The sequence below is a fragment of the Quercus robur genome, chromosome 1 (assembly GCF_932294415.1).
Source record: "Quercus robur chromosome 1, dhQueRobu3.1, whole genome shotgun sequence".
Taxonomy (NCBI): Eukaryota; Viridiplantae; Streptophyta; class Magnoliopsida; order Fagales; family Fagaceae; genus Quercus; species Quercus robur.
In genome coordinates this window covers 44,257,644-44,272,340 of record NC_065534.1, presented here as the reverse complement: position 1 = coordinate 44,272,340, position 14,697 = coordinate 44,257,644, and the positions used below count along the sequence as shown (strand labels likewise).

At 36.8% G+C, this 14,697-nt stretch overlaps 1 long non-coding RNA gene across 4 annotated transcripts; it reads right to left on the bottom strand.

The window, feature by feature from the left end:
• Nucleotides 1–41: 41 nt before the first annotated feature.
• LOC126690516 (uncharacterized) lies at nt 42–4,071 on the bottom strand. Of its 4 annotated transcripts, none has more exons than XR_007644650.1 (5): nt 3,730–4,071; nt 2,357–2,389; nt 1,817–1,913; nt 1,336–1,441; nt 42–268 (listed from the first exon to the last, which is right to left on the bottom strand). It is a non-coding gene; the product is annotated as an uncharacterized LOC126690516 (long non-coding RNA). The 4 variants fall into 4 exon arrangements; XR_007644649.1 differs by having other exon boundaries at nt 44–268; nt 1,336–1,426; XR_007644652.1 differs by lacking the exon at nt 2,357–2,389 and having other exon boundaries at nt 43–268.
• Between the last annotated feature and the right edge of the window lie 10,626 nt (nt 4,072–14,697).

Sequence of the window (14,697 nt, the reverse complement as noted above, 5' to 3'; positions counted from 1 at the left end):
TACAAAATTGCATTGAATTAAGTTATTTGTTAAACTAGTCACTAACCCGTGCGATGCACGGGATAATCAGTTAAATAACTATTACAAATAGTAAAAAAAAAAAAAAAAAAAAAACATGTTCTTTGATTACAAATGTAAGATATTCCACATAACACATAAAGGCCACACCTTGTTTGCTTTATGGCAATGAAAACATTATTACAAACATTCCAAAAGCTCATAAGTCGTAGCTTCAAACACAGATTTGGGCACAAGATGAGAGTAGGACCTGTAAAATAAGCATTATTAAGTTATTAATATGTAAAGGGAATAATTTATAACAATAATAGTTTTATACTGATTTTTTTTTTTTTTTTTGGTTTAGCAGTTATTAGTGGAACGTAACATTGAAAGCAAATTTTTACATTGCAAATACTTTGAAGGGATAAGCATAAGTTTAAACGTGATAACTGATAAGCTTAAATAGAACAAAATTTAAAATAAGAACAATAGTGAAAGCCTTAATATTGTTTACATTTATTTCTTTTCCAGTACAATTCTAGCAACAAATGAAGCATCAAATTAATAACCTTTCCACACATTTTTTACCATTTAGTTTGATCCTAAAAAAAAGGTGGAGTAACATTGAAAGCAAATTTTTACATTGCAAATACTTTGAAGGGATAAGCATAAGTTTAAACGTGATAACTGATAAGCTTACCAAGCATAAAATTTAAAATAAGAACAATAGTAAAAGCCTTAATATTGTTCACATTTATTTCTTTTCCAGTGCAATTCCAGCAACAAATGAAGCATCAAATTAATAAGGTTAACAGTTTTATTGATCAGGATAGGGGGCTAAACTTGTTGCAAAGTAGTTTGATCAGGTCAGTCACCTTGTTCACGATAAGAATGGCTACTATCCGAAGCCAAAATAAAATAAACTCATCATTGCATCATCACATCATGTTCACAATAAAAATTACTACTACCCTAAGCTAAAATAAAGATACTTATCACCTATCATGACATTATCATAAAGATGAGGGGTGATGTCATGCATTTTGAAATGAAAGGGGAAAGACTTTCCAAGCACAACAGATAAGTGAATAGAAGGAAAAAAAGAATAATTGTTTATAATATTTTGTTTTCTGCATCAAATAGGGAAATAAACACCAAACATCAAATTTATTTTAGAAAACAACAAAGCTTTCTGCATCAAATAGGGAAATTAACACCAAACAACAAATTTATTTTAGAAAACAACAAAAGTAATGTGAAAAATGTTAAGGAAGTTTATATATGTTATTAAAAAAAAAAAAAAAAACTCACATAAACAAAGAGGGAAAGGCTTACCTAACACCAATATGCAGGATTTGTTACAGAAAGAAGACTCTCATTGGAGTTCTCTTTGAGAAATCTTCTCTTAAGGTATTCTTTACTTGATCTTCAAGATGCAGAACTTACATGAGGTTTGTTTGAAGCAACAACAGTAATAGCATAATTTCAAAATTGTTTAAATGCTTACATGCCAGTTTGGTAAAGTTTATTTTTCAGCTTTTGGAAAATGGGGTTATTTGAAAAGGCTGTTCCTAAAGAAAAAGTATTCTGAAAAGGTTATCGCACAGGCACATGGCTGTTCCAACATACATTATATGTTGCTCTCATTTAAATTCACACAATCACCATTGCAGCTTTCTTTGGTTGACTACAAAGGCATGAAACATTACTTTGATTTAGAAAGATTTAATTCAAATTAAAAGATGATCTATATGCTAGCTTAGGTATGTGCAGTAGAATGAACAAAACAAATGAAGCAAGATGAGATGTGGCATACCTTATGGAGTTCATCTAATATAAGTATCAACTGTCTGAATGAGATTCTTGAATTATCATCAACAAAATCATCCGTTTTTCGGTTCCCAGGCACGTCCCTGATAAAATGTTGAAATGCAAATCTTTAATTTGAATACAAATAGAAATCTAAAAACATTAAGATTAGAAGATTGCATTTTCCTTTGCCTATTCTGAGACTTAACAGAACAAATAAATTTCTACCACAAACCTTAACAATAAATGTAGAAAGTTTGCAAATTAGTGTATATGTGATTTGATAGACCTATTGCAAGGTATTCATTTAGTTTTCATGTTTTTGTTTCAGGTGCTAATGAAGATGAGTTAAAGAAAGTGAAGCATGCGGTTCAATATGGAGTTTCATCATGTATTACTTGGCCATAGAGACTTATTTTCTTCAGTGAACCGTGAAGATCCAAAAAATGTCCCTATTTTAGATTTGCCTTCATCACTCAGCTACACACAAACTTGCTTACAAAATGGTTTCTAAAAATAAATAAATAAATTGCTAACTGAATTATACCCTCATATTCAAATTCAACTCTAGCTGCATTACCTGCATCAAAACCAAGCTTGGCTCAATAGACAAATAACATAATATGTTACACATTGACTAAAGGAACTTTCAAAATAGGCCAACTAACACAATAGAGTTTGGTCAGTATAAGTAAAGCAGCAAATAATTTTAAGTTCCTACCAAGTGAGCAAAAACAACCTTACCATGTGGCTGAGGACCATTCTAAGCAATAGGAAGTAAAAAGAAATAAACAAACTAAAAATTAATGGTCTTTTTGTAAAAGAATCAAGATGCAAACAAACACCAAAGTTGACATTCATTAGGTTTTAGTGTGTGAACTGTACAAACCTTACCATAACTTACAAATAAAATTCGTAGATTTAAAATCAAGATTAGAATTACCATAACTTGCTTCTCAAAAAAAAAAAAAAGAATTACCATAAGTTACAGTGGTGTACCTATTTCCATTTTTGACATTCATCAGGTCTTTTCCATTTATATCCTATGGGTTTTTTAATAAGATTTAAGATATCACTCTCCTCTCATTCACCAGGGGCTATTGAACCACTAAGCTATCCTTAGCAATGGGTTTGAAATTATGACCATGATATCCAGGAGCCTTCCCATATATATATATATATATATATATATATATATATATATATTAAAAAGACAGTTTTATATATGATCCCAATTAAGCACTTTAAGATACATGATGCACAAATTATTCTTGATAGTTAAAAACCAATCAAATTAGACCCAAATTCACAAACTCTAATCTCAACACACAAACTTACCGTGAAATAAATCTATAAAAAATCAAACCCACTTCTCAATATCCCTTAAACTTTCAAATTGATAATCTCAGATACCATTGTGATTCAATTAATCTCCTTTCTACTATATAAACCTATCTCACCATCAATATCAATCCCAATATCTAACATATAAATCATAAAAAATTCAAACCCATAGCTCAATTTCCACTAAAGTTTCAAATACACAATCTCAAAGAATCAGAATTTAAAATTCCTAATGAATTTCGAATTTATATCTAGAATTAAAAGGCTCATAGATCAATGCCTACAGAGAAAATATACACTAAAATCAAGTTTCTAAGTGGTAGCCACATGAACCTAGATAAGAATTCACAAAATTGAATCAAAAAAAAAAAAAAAAAAAAAAAAAACCTAACAATACCCAACAACAGTATTAGCAAAAGAACTGAATAGAAAATCAAAATATTACTTACGCAACAACAGTAATTCAGTCTAGGAATCAACAAAAAGAAGCAAAGCCAATGAACATTAAAAAAACAAATATTTAGAAAGAGAAAGAGAGAGGGAAAGATTAGATACATGATATTAAGAGCATCTCACCTGCGTAACTGGGCCTACAACATTGGAGATTTTGCGATGGCTATGATGGGTAACGGCTCAGTCATGGGTGGGAGAGATGGCTATGGTTGACTATCAGGGATATAGAGAGAACGGCTTAGAAAGGCAGAGAGAATGGTTGGTTTCAGACTTTTAGGGTTTTGATAATTGAGAGAGGCAAAGGCAAAGAGGCTTATCGGGAAAACCTGACAGAAGTATACAGAGAGAGCGAGTGAGGGGCAGCCTGAATACTGAAGAAAGCGAGAACAGGGAGAGCAAGAACAGGGATGCTCTGTGTTTAAGCCAAAGAGAAACAAAAGAGGGGCAGCGTGAAACAAAAGAGGGGCAGCGTGAAGACTGAAGAGAGATAAGTATTAGGTTTCAAATTTAAATATAAAAAAAAAATAAAAAATAAAAATAAATAAATAAGGAGATAAGAATTAGGTTTTGAAAATAGTGTTTTTAATTTAATTTTTAATTTTTTAAATATTGTGTTGTGCTGACGTGGAAAATTGTGGTGCTAGCAGAGGCTTCGGTTTTATATATATATATAGATTAGTTGCTAACTTGTGCGATGCATAAAAAAACTATTATCTCTGAAAAAAAAAATCTAACAATGAGTAAATAGACATTTTGGTAGTTAGTATTTTTTTTTTTTAAAATGAAGAAATATTTAACTTCTATACTTTTCCATAGTTTAGAAGTGTTGTCTAACATTGAACATTATTGAGTTGCAAGTACATAGTTACTGAAACCTACAAAGTAATTTATAATTCTTAAATTAATAAAGCAAAACTCTCAATAATTATATATACACACACTCAAAACTAATATAAACTGTAAATATATAAACAAAGACCATGATATGAGGAAGACACACCAAGTTTCAAATTTGCGTAGCAATATGACTTTCTCGTAGTAATAACAATATAGACAATTCAAAACATGGAACAATATCAAAATTATAATACCTAATTCCATTATCTTTTATGTTGAATCCAAACAAATAATTAATCAACCAAAAATCATAGCTTTTAATAAGAAAACTGATTTGAGACCCAACAAATAATATTGGAATAATTGCCCAAGAAAGCTAAAATTCAAATTTTGATAGAACCCTGGCCCAACGTTTATAAGTGAAACGTGAACCAAAAGCATAAGTAACAGACCTTGACCCAATGATTATAATTGAATCACGAACTGAAGGTATAAAGTTTGAACATCACAAGGAAGAATCCCTAATAAGTTCACAATTCTTGAAGAACCAAAAGAAGAGGAAAGCCTTACCTTTTTTTGATTTTTATTCAATAATCCTCTATTACAATGAGTGCATGCTATTTATAAGACATAACTAAAAATAGAAAATATAAAAAATGTACTAAATAATAAAATCCTAAATAAAAGTTGATTTGGTCTGAAATTAGCAAATCCAAAATAGGAAAATAGCTAAAAAAATGTTCTAAATAATAAAAGCCTAAAATTAAGGTAGATCTGGTCTGAAATTGGAAACTCCAGAATAGGGAAAATGTCTATTAACTGATATGGAGCTGGAAAGTCAATCGGTCATTAATCCACGCCATAAATCATGCCCAATTAAGCCAGATCAGCCCTCAATAGCTTGGATTAAATTTATTATGCCTTCATCTTCCTTTGGGCCAAGCTTTGAATATCCTGCGTTAGAATCAACCCAAATCTCTTGAATCAGCGCATTAAGTGCTTCTTTGATATTCTTGGATCTTGCTCTAGTAATAGGCCCAACTGGAACATGCAATGAATCCTTAAATGCTTGTTGATTCCCATCAAAAACAAAAAATCACATGAACCTAAATAAAAAGCATTTACTGCAGAATAAACCACCATGTCATCCTAGGTTACGGCTTGCTGAGCAACCTCATGGGGTATGGTGGTCTCCTCGAGTACAATTTCTCCTTGGGCACTTTTGCCTTTTCTCGTTCTAACAACCCTGCTACGTCTTCCATTGTCATAAAGCGTTGTTTTGTATTTTGTGGGCATCCGCCCTCTGGGGTTTCCTCTTTGTCAATTGCATTTTGAAGGTCGTGCTAACTACCCTTTTCTTTTGTCTTGTCAGCTTTTAGTAGACGAATTTCCTCTACCAGCTATTATTGGGTATGCTGCATTGATTGCATCATCTCAATGAAAAGTTTGGCGTTTTCTCCTGGGTTCTTTTGCTACTGTTGTGGCTTAGCCCTTGTACCAACATCACCTTTCTAGTTAGGTTAGTGTGGGGTGGTTGGCAGAGACTATCTCTCCCCTCCTCAAAGTCCTAACAATTACCACCTTAAAACCCTAAACTTAACTTCACTTTAGGATTCAAAAAGAGAGAGAGAGAGAGAGAGACTCACGTAACCAAAAAAAAAAAAAGTTAGGATTATGTAAAAAAAGAGAGAAGGACCCTTGTTAGGAGTCTCTTTTCCCTTCTTAAAACCTTAGCAATTACCACCTCAAAACCCTAAACTTAACTTCACTTTAGGATTTTTTTTTTTTTTTTTTTAAATGCAAGCAATCTGATTCAACTTTCTTCTTTGATTAATGAATTTTATCTTGAATTTGTTTATATTGTTATTATTAATAAAATTTCAATTCAACATATGTGGATATTTGTTTATATTGTTATTAATGAATTTTATCTTTTATGTCGAATTTTTTATTTGCTTTCACATATGCCTGAGATTTTCTTTCTATCAGTAAACCTCATACCACTCAGCACATTGCAAGCAACAGGAATACCAGAAAACAAGATCTTAGGTCACCCAATGGAAGTGATAGGATTTAGAGGAAGGGGCGAATATACAGAGAGACACATACAACTTTGGCTGAAAATAGGTCCCATAGCCTTTCATACTCGCTTCCACGTAGTAAAGATAGAGGTCTTGTATCACATACTGTTGGGACAGCCATGGTTGCATAAGCATCGTCTCGTCCCATCAATGTACCATCAGTGTGTGAAGGGAAGACTCAATGGCAGGACAAACTGAATTGCAGCACCCCCATCCCCCTTTGAGCAAGCAAAATCTCATTTGGTGGAAACCATGTTTTATGATGAATGGGCTCCGTCAGGAGAGAGTTCGATGTCCAAACCATTGGGTATCTTCGTGCCTAGATGGGAAGACGTCAAAGATGACCTAGAGCCTAATTTGAGGGAGTTACTAAAGCGAAAAAGGAAAAGGAAACAGGCACCAACTGCATAATCAGAAAATTTGTCGCGCTGCATCAGGGTCAAAACACTTGACGGTAGAATAGTGTACAAGTTATGAAATTGCACGGGGCCTACTTGCAGTATGCGAGAGTGCCAAAGGAAGGCCCACGCATGGGTCCCTAATATGCTGTGTGGCCCAAGAATACTCTGAAGAAAAGAATGGCAAGAAAGTGGAGGAAAGGACAGGCACAAGAGAAGAAACGCAAGTGATGGCTGAAGAGGAGTTAGAAGAAATAGACTTGGGCATAGATCCGCTGAAACCGAAACCCATTTCAATCAATTCAAAATTGTCAGAGGAAGAAAAATTGGACCTTATTCAGTTATTAAGAGATTTCAGAAACATATTTGCATGGGAATACAACGAAATGCTTGGGTTAGATCCAAGCCTAGTTGTACATACACTCAATGTAGAGCTTGGAACTAGACCCATGGCCCAACCAGCCAACATATTTCATACCGATACAGAGGCACAGATAATACAGGAGGTGCAGAAGTTGCTCACGACAGGATTCATCAAACCAATCCAACACCCAAAGTGGCTATCCAACATTGTACCTATCAAGAAAAAGAATGGGTAAATCAGATGCTATGTAGATTTTAGAAATCTCAATCAAGCCTGCCCAAATGATGAATTTCCCTTACCAAACATGGACCTGTTGATAGATTATGTTGCTAGGCACACCATGTTCTCTTTCATGGATGGGTTTAGTGGCTACAACTAGATTCGAATGGCACCAAGGGATGTAGAGAAGATTGCTTTCAGAACACCCATCAGGAATTTCTATTACATGGTGATGCCCTTCGGATTGAAAAATGCAAGCGCAACTTATCAACGTACCATGACTGCGATCTTCCATGACATGATGCACCATGAAATGGAGGATCATGTGGACAACATTGTGGTAAAGTCAAGAAAGCACAAGGATCACGTCAAAATACTGAAGGTGTTAGAGTGGTGTAGGCTTTTCAAACTAATTATGAATCTGTTAAAATGCACTTTTGGAGTTTTTGTCCATAAGTTCCTGGGGTTCTTGGTCCATCGCAGAAAAATAGATGTTGACCCAGCAAAAGCTACAGTAATAGTGACCATGAAGCCACCAGCCATTGTTTAAGAGTTAAAGAGCTTCTTAGGCAAGATCTCCTACATTAGACAGTTCATACCAGGCCTAGCATCAATTATCTTAGCCTTTGCAAAGTTGCTAAAGAAAGGATAGAGTTTTGAATGGGGGGGGCAAACAGCATAAAGCTTTCCAGTTCACAGAAAGCCATTGTTGCTCTACTTGGACTTAAGCTCATCTACTATTGGGGCATTAATAGCTCAGAAGGATGGAGGGGGCATTGAGCAGCCAATGTACTACGTCAGCCGCGCTTTAAAAGATGCTAAAAAACACTATCCTCAAGCGGAAAGAGTGTGCTTAGCAATTATCTACGCATCATAAAGGTTACGTCATTACTTCTTAGCCTACGAGGTACATCTCATGACAAAGTCCCACGCAATCAAGGCACTTCCATGACAACTCATTCTATCCGGCAGAATATTGCAGTGGTTATTACAACTATTACAATATGATTTGAAAGCAGGAACACCCAAAGAGGTGAAAAGCCAGGCCATAGCAAACTTGTTGGCCCAATTTCCCGATGAAGAGGAATTCCTGCTAGATTGCAAAGTACCAAGAGAAGTGGCTACGGTAGAAGTGGCAGTAGATGAGTGGGTTATGAAGTTCGATGGCTCCTCTACGGCAAGCTCAGGAGGCATAAGGGTGGTCCTCTATCATAGAGGAGAGACCATAACGCTATCATTTAAGTTGGAATTTCCATGCTCAAACAACAAAGTAGAATACGAGGCGTACCTGACAAGACTAGCAACAGCCCTCAAAATGGGGGTCCAACACTTAAAGGTGGTGGGCAATTTCAACTTGGTGGTCTGCCAAGCGAAGAGGAGTTTTTCCCTAAGGGAGCCATCCTTGGCCCTTATAGGATGCTGGCTCAGAGGATGGAAGAAAAGTTTTACACGTTCAAGATAAAGCATGCCTAAAGGAGCGAGATTAGATATGCAGAGGTGTTGGCTGTATTAGGCTCATAAATAGTCTTTAAAGGAAGTAGTACCACAGTAGAGGTTAAGAAGCAAAAGGAGTTTATAATCGAAGTACTCAAGGAAAGGTTCCCAGAAAAGGAGGAATATGAGAAAGATTGGAGGGCTCCCATAAAAAAAGCCCTATTGAAAGAGGAAGATGTGGCAGAATTGAAGACCGTAAAGGATTAGTCCTGATGAAAGAAGAGCTGTATCGCAGAATTCCAAGAGGGATCCTATCAAGATGTGTAGGGAGCGAAGAGGTCCAGAGGAAATTGGAAGAAGTGCACAACAAAACTTGTGGGTTCTACAAAGAAGTTAGCTTGTACCACAAGTTGTAGAGAACGAGCTCCTATTGGCCAAACATACGAAAGCGGATCAGATTCAGAGCTAATGTAAGGCCTACCAGCTTGCCATAGTCTAAGAAGAGAGTTATGCCATGTTTACTGTAGAAGATTGGAGGAGCCCGTTTGTGGGATACTTGGCAGAAGGAATTTTACCGTAGAAGCATAACGAAAGGTATAAGCTTAGAAATTAATGACCCGTTATTTCCTGCACGAAGGACTCTTGTTTAAGAAAGGGTATGATGGAGACCCATTATGGTGTCAAGGACCAGAAGAGGCCAAGGAAATGCTAAAAGAGGTACACTCAGGCAATGTGGGGAATATCAAGGGAGAAAGAAACTGTACAAGTGCATCTTGCAGATGGGCCATTACTGGCCTACTATGAATAGGGATGCAGTAGAATTTGTGAAAAAGTGTCATGGCTGCCAAGTGCAAGCCAATTTGATCCACACCCATCCACAGAACTTGCAAACCATGGTTACTTCATGGCCTTTCCATATATAAGGGCTCGACTTTGTGGGACCAATCAATCCCCCCACTAATGGATACATTTGGATCCTCGTGGCCACATAATATTTTACCAAGTGGGTGGAAGCCGTGCCACTTCACAAAGCCACCAGAGGAGCCATGGAAAACTTTATCAAGGAAAATATAATTACAAGGTTTGGAGTACCCGCACAAAATTATAAGTGATAACGGCACGCTTTTTGTAAATAGGGAGGTTAGGGAAATGTTGGAGTATTATCAGGTAAAGCATTACCTATCATCACTGTATTACCCACAAGGGAATGGGCAAGCTAAAGCAACGAACAAGACCCTCATCAAAATCATCATAAAAATGAGTCAAGAGTACAGTGGAGGCTAGGTAACACACCTGGCAAACGCGTTATGGGCTTACTGTGGTTCACCTATGTCTGCCATAGGATTTTCTCCTTTCTCCTTAGTATACGAGACAGAGGCTATCAACCTAGCAAATGCAAAAGGAAGAAAAGGAAAAAAGAGGTCTTCGTAGCATAAAGGTGTGAGGATTTGGAGGTACTACATGAAAGAAGGGAAGAATCCTAAGAATACAACCGCAGATACAAGCAGAGGATGACAGAGGCTTATGGAAGAACCATAAAAGAAAGAGTATTTGCATAAGGCCAACTGGAATTAAGGATAGCAAACCATGTCAGAAGAGGATTGGTAGGACCATCTAAGTTCTCACCAAAGTGGGAGGGACCCTTCATGATAACGGAAGCTAATGCAAGTGGGAATTATTGCTTGGCCCAAAAGGATGGAAAAGATCTTATAGATCCCATTAATGGCAAATGGCTCAAGCATTATTACACATAAGAAATGCCATGTGTTTTTTTTTTTTTTTTTCCTCTCTCTTTTGTATTTCCTTCAAGTGACCACCCTTGCAAGGGATGTTATGTCACAAGAAAGTAATGTGCTTTCCTTCTCTATTTTTTTTTCCTTTGTAATCATGTTGAAAGAAAAAGGGCAGAAAGTAATTAAAACTATACATGAGGTATTAGCAAAAATACGCGGTATTATAAAGCATGATAATTGTTGTAGTAGAAGTAGCAATAGATTCCAAACTAAAGGCATAAGTCATACTGGACTTATCAAAATAGTTATAAGTGCCAAGTGAAATAAGTGTATTGTAAAAGGAAGAAAGAAAAGGGAGAGATGATAAGCTACAAAATAATAATAAGTGGCTAGCTGAGTACATGACGAATAATCAAAGGCCAGTAATAAGGGTCTCGCCTTAGAAGCGGTCAGGGGTAGTCACATCGGAGAGAAGACGCTCACTCCAAGTCTACTATCTCCTTCTTCAAACTCTCGATGTGAGTGTCAATAATATTAACAACAGGTTGAACCCTCCACCTGAAGAAGACTCAAGCAATCTCTCATAAGTGCTCCAACAAGAATACCCTATCAAAATCAACACGGATCAACTCCTGAACCGCAACCCTCCATTGTAGAATCCTCTTGGTAGAAACTGTGTCCACAAAGTTATGCTCAATGTCGTTCATCACACACCCCAGTAGCTTGAGAAAGTGTTCCCTAGCAGAACGAACAAGAGGAAACCTCTAAACGAAGTCTCCTATTGACACCTCATTTTGCAACCCACATTTAACCTCACATGGAGGGTAAAAGAGTAATTTCACCTTAGAAATTGGCATCTTAATTATGGCCACTATATCCTTCATTTCATTTCATCAAAATGATCTTGATGTTGTAACGATCAAATTGACTAGTCATAAGCCTTAATTGGACCATCAGATTGAAAGTTATCATCAAATCAAGTTTTAATGGCTGAAATGCACTATCACAAATTGAGTCCAACTATATGTGATTATGAACAATTGATTCCAATTGGTTATAATTATAATCAATTTGAAATTAATAATGTGTCACAATTTGATTGGCTTGGACTACATATTTATGATAAGGTTGCACACACTTAATTAATTAGATAATCAAACATTAATTATTCAATGAGTAATTTGTGTAATTATCCTTTTAATTATGGTAAATTTGGAATTGATCAAATCTAAAATGGAAGTGATTGGAGCCTATTAATGTTAATTGAAAACTAATTTGGGGCCTATTAATGCTAATTGTGCATGACCTCTACTCACCATTTCGTTAATATCTCTCAGAATATTTTAAATCTGTGAGTGAGGTTAATTTTTTTAGAAACTAGACATCTGGGGCTTTAATTTGAGCACAAGAATAAGCACAATTCATATTAGAATTGAGTAAGATATGGTTTTTTGAATTTGTTTCTGCGTGCTGTTACAATAATTACAGGAAAACTGAATTTTGCTTGCTCATCACTCCTACCAATCCCTACATTTAATGCATCAGCTTTCCCCAAAGTTTAAAATATGGTCTAGGTTAATGATTCTTTTTTATCCTTTGTCAACCCCTCATTAAATGACCTTCTATTCATATTTTTTCCACTACTATTATATAAACCTCCCTTCTCCTCCATTCTAAGACACAAAAAACCCCCCTCTCTTCTCCTCTCTTTAATTCTAGTGAAGTAAAGTAGTCTTGTCATATCTTAGTCCTCCTAAGACTCAAGGGTGAAAAGAGCCCACAAGAGGTAAAAGTAAAGCAAATGGGTTAAGTAAGCCTAAGGAAAGAGGTAATAAGCCCAATAGGCCAACATGGCAGGAACGACAACTAACAGGCTCATAGGCACGACAAGAGGTAAAAGTAAAGCAAATGGGCTTGGAAAGCCCAAGGAAAGAGGTAATAAGCCCAATGTGTCAACATGGCATGTGTCAACGCCTTGCCTTGCGGCTTTCATGTTAACCACCCATCATGGCGACACTCACGCGCATATGTGGAGGAGGTGTGTCGTACCTTGGGTGTGTGACTGGAATATGAATTGATTTTATGGAAATTACCAAGGGTAAGTGAAGTCGCCACCAATCATTGGGTTTTTTCTAAGGTGTGATTGGTCACCTGACTCTATTTGATTTTATTACCAATCCTAGGTTAAGAAAAATGGTATTTTTCCTAATCTAATATGGATGGGAAAAAAAATCTTGACTCTTGAGTTTGGAAGTCTGGTTATGTGTGGGGAAGATGTTAGGCACCCCACAATGCTTGCCCATAGACATTCCTTTGTTATGGTAAAATCATAATTTTCGGACATTGGCAATTGAAAACAAGCTATTGACATTAGCTTTCAAGGCTTTAATTGTGTTGGGCTTTGAGGTTTGGTTTTGGAATAGGTGTGGTCCCGATCGATGCTTTCTAGGTGTGTTTGAAGTTGTTACCAAATTTCCACGGTGAAAATCCGGCAGCATTTCGCCTTATTTTCGTGGAAGAAATTCGGCAATGCTTCGCCTCAGATGCGTCATAGCACGCCAAACGCTATTCTCACCAAGCTTTTGACATGAGAATACGGCAATAGGGATGCCCCATTTTCACGACAAAAATCCGGTAGAATTTCATGTTTGGTACGCTATGGCGCACCGGCAAAGTTTCGCGTCTGTGTATACGGTATGTATCGACATGCTCGCACCATGACAAGCCAAAACCCTCCAAAGTTTTAGAACATGCTGATATGTGTCGTATACATAGGGAAACAAATGTCACTTGGTGACATGGATCAAGCCAATCCTACCGCAATGATTGTGCACACAATATAGCATGAATATGCACCTACAACAATCACCTCGAGCACATACCCATACTACGAGGTCAAAAGCTCTCATGACTAAAAAGGGTCGCTCATGTTGCCATAAGAGTCCAACATACAAAGTGCACAATCACCCATACACGCAGGCAGATATATATATATATATATATATACATATGCATCTTGCACAATGCTATCACATAGAGCGAGAAAATAAACCAGACATTGCTAACGTTCCAAGGGTATGGTCCAACAAAGTACAAGAAAAGTAAACAGACATTGCCATACCCAGGGAATACGGCCCAAGCAAGGAGTAGGAAAATAAAAGGGGATACATGGATGGGGACCCTAATAGATGCTCTAGAGAAAAGGCTTAAAGAGAGGGAAGAGAAGACCGCTCTGGAGAGTCTAAGCCCCCTAATCTACTGATCATTGCCCTTTGTGGGCTTGCATCCTTGCCCTTTTTGCCCACGCCTAGGAAGTCACACCCTTACTCCAAGTATCCTCGCTCCATGTGTGTACATGCGAAGACAAAAGAAACAAGCCAGTAGACAAGCAAAGAAACAAATGAAAGGAAAAGCACGCTAAAGACAAGCTAGAAAAAGATTCCAAACAAGGGCAAGCAAACATGTGACACACACGAAGAGGAAAACAAGCATGTTATTAAACAAAAAAGGGGGTATCCTAGGAGGACAAATGTAGGTTTGGATCGAGTGTCCATAGCTTCATTGGATTTTAGTATGGACGACACACAAACTCATGCATGAACATGTAAGCAAGCGTGCAACAAGAAAGCATAGAAGCAAAGAAAGCCAAACAGATGGCACAAAGCAAGCAAGGCAAGCATATCAACATTGCATGGGGCAGAGAAAGGTGTGAATGTGTCACATCAACACCACAGAGGTGTATCTCATAGGTGGTCACATCCAAACAAACCCTAGGAGGGACGGATGTAGTCATCTAAGCACAAACCCACGACGGGCACAAAGCACATAGCAAAGCCTTGATCTAGAGAGGCTAACACATAGATATAAAGCATAGAAGCAAGCAAGCAAACATGTATATACATAAAGGAAAAGATCCAAACCATTTAATATAGGCCTAGGTGTACGGATGTAGGATTAGACCACAGGATCTAGATGTACACCCCACCGAAATGGCCAAAAAGCAAGAAATGGAGATAAGATGGGAC